This window comes from Salvia miltiorrhiza, chromosome 3 (assembly GCF_028751815.1).
Source record: "Salvia miltiorrhiza cultivar Shanhuang (shh) chromosome 3, IMPLAD_Smil_shh, whole genome shotgun sequence".
Taxonomy (NCBI): Eukaryota; Viridiplantae; Streptophyta; class Magnoliopsida; order Lamiales; family Lamiaceae; genus Salvia; species Salvia miltiorrhiza.
In genome coordinates, this window is record NC_080389.1 from 5,720,002 (window position 1) to 5,728,989 (window position 8,988).

Here is an 8,988-nt window from a genome sequence, read left to right on the forward strand (position 1 = left end):
CGTGACTTTGCTAAGTCAGTTATAACTCTGAAATAATATCATTGACTGCTTTAACAATATAAATTCAGGATCATAAGCTGAATTCATATCAGGATAATAACCGTTTTCATTCACTGATGAACAAAAATAAACACTCATTACTGGATTTAAAATATATAAAAGAGCGGGTCACTACACACTTAGAGCAATAAACTTCCCTTTATCTTTTGCATGGTGTGGAAGGCACACCTTTTCATTCATTTCAATTCAAGGGTTTACAAAAGAATTTCGTTCGTCTCAAAGTGGTTTAGCAAAGGTTTATCATTTAATGCTCAAGGAAATAATTCTGGGGCTCTAATTTGAAGAAAATTGCCATAATCATGTAAATTATACCAACTAGCTAAAATCCATAAACAAGTTCCAGGATTACCAAGCAGCATAGTCACACAGAAAATAAATGCAATTTTGGCTCAGATCTCACCGGTGGGAGTATTCAGTATGCTCACTACTGCTATCATGTGATCATGCTCATCATACCAACAAACCAGTCAAATCAAATAGCATGCATGAATCACCAATACCAACAACATGTGCAGACAGACTCTAACTCAAGACTCAAAAGAAAAACAAAGATTACTAGGGAGAGAAAACTTATTCATGGAGTGTGAGGACTCGGTGGAATGCATCCCAAATATCCAACAAAATTTTCTTGACCTCAGTATGGCGTTGAGATCATGTGTAGCAGCTATGGAGTGGTGGAGAGTGGGCGAATGAATTTCCCGATCCTTCAAAATGCAAAGGTCTTTCCAGTCGGGCAGACCCTGACCAATCATACTGCTGATGCGGTAATCCCTTGACCACCTTCCTGTCTCCACCGGCCCCACCTACACACTTTGCTTCGCAAAGTGGATTATGATCTTCAATGCATAGGATCCAGCTCAACTCTTCTGCATGGTTAGTCCTCCAAGAAACACAAAACACAAGGAAAATAAAAGAAACATGAAACTAAAGCAGTAATGGTCATACCAATGACCTTATTCTGGGTTGCCTCCCAGTCAGCGCTCTTGTTTATTGTCTTGAGCTCGACGTTGCCCATCCCTAAATGAGTTGGATCAGGTTGGGCTTCAAGTTCAGGTCTGCCGGGTATGCCAGCTGACGTATGGCCTGCGGGGCAACAGTTGTCATCCCGCGTCTCGCCGTACCGCGTCTCACAGTAGGTGGAAGATGAAAAATGAAGAGTAAAATTGTTGCGCGTCACTCCCCGGCAACGGCGCCAATTTGATAGACGACACACGCCCCCGTCGCCCGGCACGCGGTATCAAAAATAATTTGTGTATGCCCCAGAAGGACAGTACACGCTCCTATTGCTCGCAACCAAAGAACAGTCTTAGCAGCAAGTATAGGGTCGATCCCACGGAGAGTGAGGAACTACTTTACTCTTTGGGTGCACAAATTGAGTTGTCACGGTCTCAACCTGTTTATCTGCACAAGTAAACTTAAACAAAGATCAAATATAACAAGGGGTAAGGTTTTCGATTAGGTCATAACTGTTGTCAATATTTATTTCGGTCATAGGCATACTGATGATCCGTCCATGATCCACATAAACTCAAGGCGTGGCCCAAAGACATTGGGGCGTTTCAAGAGGTTATACTTCACACTTAGGATGGTTGAGTCCATTGTAGTCACTTGGTCCGAAGGTCACACATTCCCCGGTCACAAGGCAGTGCTTCACTCCTCCTTAGGTAGTAGTCATACCCGTTACTCACCAAGTATGACCCTCACCAACCTTCTCTCCCGAGGTCCCCAACTCTGCACTTTGAGTGACACATGCCTCCTGGACACAACCATTTCTGGCTTGTCAGCCGACCAGTCATAGACATGCTACAGCGCAGAAGTTACCTTCCTCGTTTGATAACCATGGCTTTATGCCTCATCACAGTTGATGGGTAGTCTCTAGAGAAGCCCAAGACTGAAGAAGGACAGTGTATCCCATCAATCCTTTTCTCACCTTCCGGATCTACAACGCCTTTTGTTGACGCTGCTCAGCTACTCGGTCGTGGGTTTACCGGTTGTCACGCCCTGGTATACCCTGGCCTTTGCTTGACACGGACAGCGTTTTACCGAACGGAGATCACCCGTTAGGCCCCTACTGTCCATGGTTTGGCACAGATCCGTCTGGAACCACGAGACTCAACCGAAAGAACAAATGCCTCACGAATGTTTACATATTGACAACAATTATTTCCACCCCTTAAACCTCACCAAGGGAACTACTCACACATAATGGAAAATATAAATGCAAAATAAAATAAACACATGAATGAAAGGAAATTTGAAATACTTGATATAAAAATACCTAAGGCAACAACCTTGGCTTTGTTCGTCACAACGGAATTGAAATACGAAAAGCAACTAAATTGTTTGGTGCGAAAAATGTAAAATGACAAAGTAAATTGTTTTCTTGGTGAACTAACTAAAGTCTAAGTCTAGAAGAGTAATCCTAAACTCTAGAATGTAAATTTGCTCTCTGAAATTCGTAAGACTCCAAAAACTCTCTGTCACTCCTGTCAAACTGCTGTCAAAACTACTGTCAAACTGCCCTCTGCCAGCCACACATGCTGAACTTTATATAGCAATTCGGTAAACCCTAGCCGGCAGACCAAATCTGGCAGATTATTTCCTTCCATATTTAGCTTGATCCTTGATTTGATTTGATAGATAATGGATCTCCAGTTGATTTGGGGTTGATTCCACATTATTCCAGATCCTTCCATTGCTAGAATTCGCCAGAATCTTCCGGGTAATCTCCTCCACACGTCTTTCCATATATAGCTCCAGCTGCTGACTGCTGTTGACGGGCATGGTCATACTAGCTTCTTTCTTCGGTTGGCCTCATACCAGGTGGTACACTTCAAAGGTTCCCGCGCCTCGAATGGTTCTGAGGGGTACTTCGCCGAGCTCTCTTCCTGGTTCATATATAGTCCATCTATGCTAACTGCGACTGCTGTTATGGCCTTACCAACTGCTTCCTTCGGTTAGCCTCACACCAAATGGTACACTTCGGAGGTTCCCGCGCCTCGAATGGTTCTGAGGGGTACTTCGCCGAGCTCTCTTCCTGGTAAGTTTCACTTCTGGAAGCTTGGATAGTTTTGTTCCGGTAATGCCCATTCTGACCACATTTCGTGCATATGCCCTTTTCCGAGCTTCCTCCTCCTGAATACCTGTTTTCTCCCAGAGACGACTCAAACAAAACAAAAGAAAGAGAAAAATAGGGCCAAATGGCCCAAAAGTCGAAGACGCATCACTCCCATAGTTTCCCCCGGGACATTGATTCTTCCCGCATGTCTCTGGCAAGCCTCGTATTTGCGTACGAATTCCCTGGCATCCTTATTGATGTTAGGCCAGTAAAACCCTGCCCAAATGATTTTTCGTACAAGATCGCGGAATCCCATGTGACCACCACAGCAACCTGCATGAATTTCTTTTAAAGCAAAATTAGCCTCTTCGGGAGATAAGCATTTTAACAAAGGTTGGGAAAAGGATCATTTGTAAAGTTGATCGTTGATTAAACAATAATTCTCGTAGCGAGCCCTCTGGTTAGATTCCCTGCTCAATCGTTCCCCTGTCTTAAGAAAGTGTATAATTGGGGCCCGCCAATCATCCCTAATTTCCACTGAGAAAACCTGTGAAGTCCCCATTTCTCTGGTATCACAGAGCAATATGATTTCATTGTTCCACGTCTGTTCCACTGCACTAGCCATACGCGCTAGTAAGTCTGCTTTGGTGTTCTCTTCCCGGGGAATCTGCTCGATTTTAAACTCCATGAACTTTTGTTTCATTTCATTGATTTTGCAGTGGTATGCTTTCATCCACTGGTCTTTGACATGATAAGCCCCCGACAATTGTTGAGCCACTAGTTGGGAATCGGTCCTGATAATAACGCATTCAGCCTTGAGTTCTGACAAAATATGCGCCCCTCTGACTACAGCCTCATACTCAGCCTCGTTGTTGGACATTCGGCAGGTGAATTTGATAGCAAATTGATATATCCCATAGCCTGGTGAGATGATATACACCCCAATTCCGCACCCTTCTTTTGTTACTGACCCATCTACAAAAGCAACCCAAAATTCTTGCATAGGTCGGCGAGTGGTTTCTTGGATGAAATCCGCCAGAGCTTGTGCTTTGATGGCCGTTCTCGGCTCATACTCCACATCATACTTCCCTAATTCCACGGCCCACTTGACCATTCGCCCTGACAAATCCGGTCGCCCCAATACCTGCCTGAAGGGTAAAGCAGTTCGCACCACTACCCGATGTGACAAGAAATAGGGCCTCAACTTTCTTGCCGTGACCATGACCGCCAGAGCAGCCTTTTCGATTTCCGTGTAATTTAGTTCGGGACCCTGAATGATTCTGCTAACAAAGTAAATTGGCCTCTGGTGACTTCCCTCTTCTCTGATAAGCACAGAGCTAACCGATTCCTCCCCCACCGCTATGTATAGATACAATGTTTCCCCCGGGACTGGCTTGGTCAGAGTTGGGAGCTCTGCTAGATAGGCTTTGAGATCTTCAAATGCCGTCCGACATTCCGCTGTCCATAGAAATTTGGTTCCCTTTCTTAAGATTTTAAAGAATGGCATGCTGCGCTCTGCTGACCGCGAGATGAACCTGCTCAGAGCAGTGATACGCCCATTCAGAGTCTGCACTTCCTTGATCCCTCTGGGCGGTGTCACATCCATGATAGCTTGGATCTTTTCCGTATTGACCTCAATCCCTGCGGGAGTAACTTTGTAGCCCAAGAATTTTCCCGTGGTGACCCCAAAGGTGCACTTCGCCGGGTTGAGCATAAGTCGGTTGTTTCTGATGACTGTAAAGACCTCCTCCAGATCAGAGACATGATCCTCCACTCTGACACTGCGCACCAACATGTCGTCGACATACACTGATATGTTCCTTGAAAGTTGTTCTTTGAAGCTTGTTTCCATCATCCTCTGGTATGTAGCCCCTGCATTTTTTAGGCCGAATGGCATGCTCTTCCAACCATACACCCCACAACAGACGGCGAAGGCCGTTTTAGCAATGTCCCCTCTGTTCATTTTGACTTGGTGGTAGCCCTGGTACGCATCCATCATTGACAAAAGCGCGCAACCAGAGGTAGAGTTTACGAGCTGATCAATCCTCGGCAGAGGATAGTGGTCTTTTGGGCAGGCAGCATTCAAATCTCTGTAGTCCACACACATCCGCCAGGTGTTTGTCTTCTTAGCCACCATTACGGCGTTCGAAATCCACTCTGGATACTGTACTTCCTCAATATGCCCGGCGTCCAACAGCCCTTGGACCTGTTCCCTGATTGCGGCGTCCTTCTCGGCACCGAAATGCCTTGTTCTCTGTTTCACTGGCTTAACCTTCGGATCCACATTGAGGCAATGCTCTGCTATTCCTCTGTCTATTCCCTTCAAATCAGCTGTGCTGAAGGCAAACACATCCGCGTTTCTTCGGAGGCAGCTAATTAACTCCTCTGTAGTTTGTTCATCCATTGAAGACCCAATCTTGGTCTGGAAACCCTATCACCCGGGAAACAATTCTATCATATTGCACACGTTACTGGTGGAAACCAGGGCGGTCTTCTCTGCGCTGTCCCTGTCTTTCAATAATCCCGCCAACTCCTGTCGCTCCTCTGCCGGGGCATTTACTTCGCCCACCTTTTCCTTTTTCCGGGTATCCGGTCCCTCTGTTATTCTCTCTCTTTTTTGCCCCGAGGAGTGTGTAAGCATTTGCACATGGCAGGCTTTCGATGCTGTTTGGTCACCACATACTTCTCCCACTCTTCCCCTCCCGATGGGGAATTTCATCTTCAGGTGGAACATAGAGATTATTGCCCTGAACGCCATCAAGGCAGGACGGCCGAGTATCACATTGTAAGATGGTTTTGGCATATCCACTACCAGGAATCGTATTACCCTGGTTTTGCTAGCAGCCGCATTGCCGAGACTTAACGACAACTCCACGAACCCTATTGGCATGACCATTTCCCCCCCGAATCCGAACAAAGGGGCATTTGTTGGTTCAATGTGGGCTTCGACTCCCATGTTCTGGAGCCACTCCAGATATAAGATATTCACTGCACTGCCCGAGTCTACGAAGATACGATGAACAATGCAACCGGCTATGTCTGCCATGATAACCAGCGCATTGTCATGTGGATACATCAGCGTACGCAGATCCTCTGCCCCGAAGTTGATTACTGGCTCCTCTGCCGCGCCCGTAATCTCCATCACTTGCTTAGAGTAGTACCCTGATTTCACTGCTCGCACAACTTGTTTTTTGGCTCTGTTGGATGTGGGTGTCCCATTTTCTCCACAGATCATGTGGACCTCCCTTCTATATGGGAAAGGGGGTTCCGTGCCGGTACCGCTCCCTCTCTATGATTATCCCGGTTATCTTCCTGCCTGCGATCTCGATTATTCCCTTGCTCCTGTCTCTGTTCATTTCTCTGTTCTGGCCTCTGATCGCGGCCATCATTCCCTCTGGTAATGAATTGATCCAGATTACCCGCCCGCACCAAAAACTCCAGTTGGTGCTTAAGATGTCCGCAATGCTTAGTATGGTGCCCATAGGCATTGTGATACACGCACAGTTTGTTGTTGGGTCCTTGTTGTGGCTGCCCATCTCTGTAAGTCCCCGGCGCCCGAAAAAATGGTTGATTCTTGATTAGATGGAGGATCTCCTCCTGTGGTTTGTTCAGCGGGGTGTACTCGTCAAAACGAGTGACTTCATTCACTGTGCGCTGTTGGCGGGGTGGTCCCTCTGCCTGGGGAGGAGGCACTCTCGGGGGTAATCCTCTGAACGGGGCCCTGTCTTGGTGTCTATTCCTCTCTGGTGCTTCTTCGGCTCTCTTAGCCTTATGTTTGTCATTTTCCGCTTTCCTTGTCATCCTGGCATCTTTCAATTGTAAGTATCCTGGTAGTCTAGACATGATATCGTCGAAGTCCCTGGCCGGTCTGATTTGCAGCTCATCAAAGAAGAGCCCCGGCTTTAGCCCTCTAACATAGGCACAATTCTTGATTTGAGATTCCGCCTCTGGCACTTCCAGAGCAGCGAGATTGAACCTAGCAGTATACTCCCGCAGTGTTTCGTTCTGATCCTGTTTGATGTCCATCAGGGAAAGGGCTGACTTCCCAACTCTTCGCGAGCTTGCGAACTGCCTCAGAAAACGCACTTGTAATTCTTCAAACGAACGGATCGAATTCGGGGCAAGCGTTCCAAACCACAGCTGGGCGGGGCCAGTCAGCGTGGTGGAGAATATACGGCATTTGATGCCCTTAGTATACATATGTAGAGTAACCAGTCCTTCGAACCGGTTGAGGTGTACCTCTGGGTCAGTGGTACCATCGTAGTCCAGAGAAATGGGTTTGTAGCTTCTTGGCAAAGTGTCCACTAGGATGTCGTCGGAGAAAGGACTGCGGTTGTTGATGGGGTGGAATCTTGACGTCTTAGCCCTCTTGTCCTCCTTATATCTCCCATGTTCCATCCTTTCCTTCGGCGCGTCATGGGCATGACGTTTGTAAGCCCTGTGGTCCTGCCTCCCAGAGGAGTACTCTTGCTCACGTCCCTCTGACCGCCTGGTCTGTAGTGATTTCTCTGACCGGTGTGATCTCTCTGACCGGTATGACTTCTCTGCCCTGTGGGATTTCTCTGACCTCTGCGCCCTGTCGTTCCTTTGGGATTTCTCCCTCAGCGAGTTCTCCAGGTCTTTGAGCTGGTGTTTCAGTTGCGACACTTGGTCTTTCAGCAGCGCATTCTCCCTCGGCCTCTCCCCCTCGAACACGGGGGAAATGGATTGACTATCTGACTCATCGACCCCCTCATTTCTGACAATGCTATTGAGCCTGACTCGGCTCCCCTCTGGCCTTCTCTCCAATGCCCTCTCAGCAGGGACCTTCTGTTTTTCCCCAGGCATCATAGCCTGTTTGTTGGCTATCGGGTTGTTCGCCTCCAGAGCAGCGGGAGGCGGGGCTTCAGTGACCTGCGGATTGGTCGCTCCTACCAGAGGAGCTGCAGCGGGGACGGTGGTCAGCAGAGGAGTCCCCAGTGCCTGACGCACAGCAGCGTAGTTGAGCAGAGCCATCATCTGCTCTGCCAGCCCAAAGTTCAGCGATCCACCACCAAACGTGGGGACCAAGCTCGGCATGTCGGAACCCGGTGTCACCAGAGCAGATCTCTGGATGTTAACATTCTGCCCTGTCAGCGGGGTGGCTGAGATAGCGTGAAAGCCCGGCGGTGTAGTGAAGGCGGTGCTACCCTGCATGCCATTGAACATCGAAGTCGGCACCTCAGTAGTGTGAGCAGCGGAGTTGAGCCCAACAGTGTCAAACTCCTTCTCCAAAGTGCGGTGAGCGTCTGAAGAACCCATAGTACCTACACATAAACGATGTGAGAAAAATTCAGATAAAAAATGAATTGATCCACCTCGTATGATCGAGATTCCCGATATAAGAAATCCAGAGCACCGGCGCGAAGGCCGTTATAAATTCCCCCTCAAAATATCTCTATACACTGGGAAATAAACCCAGAGCATAGATCGAATTAACGGAGTACGAATGACAGAGATTTCCCCTTTGAACTCGTATTAGGATCCAGCAGAAGAAACAAATTATCAGGAGAGCTAAGTTAAGAAACCCAAGGACAGATATAAACAGAGCAATAACCAAGAGATTTGTTAGCAAAACACGTTAGGTACGGTAGAAAATGAAGATTATACGGGAAAACATGAAGATCACGACCCATAAATATCATGATTATGCATAAAATAATCGTAAATCTAAGTCGAAAAACCCCGGAAAGCAAAAACAGAGCGTCAACCAACAAATCACTAACGCAATTCGTTAGATCCGTAAGGAAAACACAAATTATGCGAAGAAACACTGCAACCACACACAATTATCCCGATCATGCGTGAAGTAGTCACAGATTAACAACCGATCTGCAATCCCCGCCACCTTC